The sequence below is a fragment of the Micropterus salmoides genome, unplaced genomic scaffold, assembly GCF_014851395.1.
Source record: "Micropterus salmoides isolate LMB-PRFRI ecotype aquatic unplaced genomic scaffold, ASM1485139v1 Ms_hic_scaffold_19, whole genome shotgun sequence".
Classification (NCBI taxonomy): Eukaryota; Metazoa; Chordata; class Actinopteri; order Centrarchiformes; family Centrarchidae; genus Micropterus; species Micropterus salmoides.
Genome location: NW_024041039.1, coordinates 2098365 through 2101453, shown reverse-complemented (window position 1 = coordinate 2101453; position 3089 = coordinate 2098365). Strand labels below are relative to the sequence as shown.

Here is a 3089-nt window from a genome sequence, read left to right as displayed (position 1 = left end):
TTGTAAGTGGGGGATAAGTGGTGGCGTAGACCCCCTCCCCTGTTCAATGACGGCTTCTCCACCCTGGTGTAGATGCTTCCTTGACACCTCTTTCAAACCATCCATCTTCTCTGTCTAAAATGTGCACCTGGTGGTCCTCAAACGAGTGTCCTCTGTCCTTCAGATGTAAGTAGACTGCAGAGTCTTGACCTGAGGAGTGGCCCTTCTGTGTTGAGCCATGCGTTTGTGTAGTGGTTGTTTAGTCTCCCCAATATACAGGTCTGTGCATTCCTCACTGCATTGGACCGCATACACTAGATTGCTTTTCTTGTGTTTGGGTGTGCGGTCTTTGGGGTGGACCAGCATCCGCCACCTGCTAGCTCAGTGAAGTGCAGTTTAGATTGAGGAGAAGAGACTGTGCAGGGGGTTTTATAGCCCCAGGGGAAGGTGGGACTTCTTTTCACTGTGCGCTGCTGTTTTCAGACTTGTGCTGTGTGCAGCATGAAATCAGATCACAGAATGATGAAAAAAGGCAAAAAGCCTATTCCTACCTGACTTTATTATTAAAACGACAATAGCTTGTGTTGTTATGCTCAATATTCTGTGATCTGTAACACTGGTTTTAAACCGCATTTGCTATTAGGGCAGCCTACTACCAGTAAACACAGGTTTAGCCAAATCAACCAGGACAGAAATCTTCCACAATATTAATATTGTTTAAAACAAAAAACACAGGATTGGTAACTATACTATTGGTAACTAGGGTAGCAAAACAACATAGACCATAGTAGGCTATATAATACTTAGTAATAATGATGAATACATATCCAATATGCTTGTTCCTCAAGAGTACACTTAACTGGATCGATAAATAAATAGGTATAGATAGTAAGTATGGATTTATGGATTTGGAGCTCAGACAGTCCTTTAAAGATGTTCATAAATTTTGGATCGTGTCACAATAATAAAATAGGTGCTCTGTTGTTTCTACATGTATGTTAGTCTTCTGTAATGAATTACAATGGTGTGTCACTACTGCAAGGAACTGTGGAACGGAATTATCTTCTTACCTTTCGTAAATGATTGTCAAGTGTTTACTATCCTAACGGAGATAAGAAAGGAAGCACAGTACATTGGGCGGCTGTGGCTCAGAGAGTGAGTCGCCCACTAATCTGAAGATCTGCGGTTCCATCCCCCGGCTTCTCCAGTCTGCATGTTGAAATGTCCTTAGGGAAACATACTAAACCCAAAATATGATTTATTCCTAACCATGAAACAGCAATGTGCTCTTCTCTGTTTAAGTACGGCCTCAATGTCTCTGCCGTTTGGTCTTGTCTGTGATCCTGAAATATACTTACTAAAATTCTATTTCTGTTACTGTTATGTCAGTGTAACCATAGTATGTTCAGGAAGTGTGGTTACATTTCAATTTCCAGTACTGCTATTTATGTATTTACAAGCGATAGACATAATATTCCCTTTGTAAGTGGAGACAACCTTCACCCCCAGCTCTGAGTCAGCCTTTACTGTAACCCCCCACCCCCTTCTCTGATAGAGAGCACGAGGAAGGTTTTGCTCACTGATATCTGGTCCGGCCCACGGACTCTATGGGTGGAGTCACCTTAATATAAAGGAGCAGGTCTCTGTGTTTACAGACAGACTTGGAGGAGACACCAGCGAGCTGCTGACCTGAAACATTCACAGGAACAGGGTGGTGAGTCTGACTTTTTACTCGTTTGAAAACTTTTCATATTAAATGAAGGTTTGAGTTCAACAACAACAGAGTGACGCAGGAATGTGAGGTTGTTTAACTTTCCGGGGCCCCTAAGTAAGAGGAGCCCTGATATCTTTAGACGTTATATCGTGGCGAGCCGTCGTTCACTCATGATAAATCGCTTCTTTTGATCAAGCAGGAAAAGAGGAGCAGAGAGGAGGTATATAGTTAAACTGATGACTCTTCACTGTGGTCACAGATATCTGCATCTGGTTTCACACAAACTGTTTTCTTGAATCATCCAAATGTCCAGATGAAACATGGCTGCCTCACAAAGTGCCATTCAGTTTAGATCTCCATGAAGCAGAGCAGTAACATCCTCCACCTGCTCCATGAGGCCATCTAGTGGACTGATGCTAGAAGTGGATCAGCTGATGGCAGCTTACTGCTCTCATTCTACCTGACCAATGAGAACAAGCAGCATCTTCTCTGTCCAGCAACAAAGCACTATTGATCCATGTATTGATTAGTTTGAAGTGTAGAGTTGTTTTTGCACGTGTAAGGCGCCCGGTTAGACTTTCAAAGAGTACTAGTGCTTAACGTTGGGAAACTTTGCAGTTTGGTTATGATGCTACAGGGCTTCCCCCAGTCCGCTGAACTCTCTCTCTGAAGCATTAAAAACTGACTCCAAGGGGTCTGGACCATGAATGGGTTGGCGAGGACGTTGGTTGATTTCTGACATTGTTCTAATACATAAACAGTAAATGTCGTCTTGTTTTTCCTTTTCATCAAGAGTCAAAGCAGCAGGAGTTCCTGTTATGAGTGAGTTAGTTGTTGTATCATAAAGTCATTCAGATATTTGTCTTTTTTATCTTTCAGGAAACCACAGGTTGGACACAAAAATCACCACTTAAGTGCTGAAAAACACGTTAAAAATGGGGAACGTACCGTCAGAAAGTAACATGGGCGAAAACCTGAGATGCTGCAAGTGTGATATAGTCCTGCCTCCGTGCAAATCCTTCGATGATTTCCACAAAAGTACTGTTCATGGGCAGCTTGTGTATGTGTTCAATGGAGGAGAATACTACAGACCGGTTGGCGCTGATAATATGTACGAGTGTGCATCCTGCTTTAATAAGCCAATCAGGGATCAAGAGGAGGAGAGACCGAGAGAGGAGAAGAGAGGAGGAGAGAAATAGAGAGGAAGAGAGAGGAGGAGACCGGGTTACCAGCAGAATGTAATATGGGTGACCGCCTGAGATGCTGCAAGTGTGATATAGTCCTGCCTCCGTGCAAATCCTTCGATGATTTCCACAAAAGTACTGTTCATGGGCAGCTTGTGTATGTGTTCAATGGAGGAGAATACTACAGACTGGTTGGCGCCGATAATATGTAC

General features: G+C 43.2%; 1 long non-coding RNA gene across 1 annotated transcript; it reads left to right on the top strand.

Annotated features, from left to right (window-relative positions):
• The first annotated feature begins 1553 nt into the window (after window positions 1-1553).
• Window positions 1554-2723, top strand: LOC119910692. Its single transcript, XR_005445684.1, has 2 exons — window positions 1554-1693; window positions 2573-2723. It is a non-coding gene; the product is annotated as an uncharacterized LOC119910692 (long non-coding RNA).
• Window positions 2724-3089: the final 366 nt, after the last annotated feature.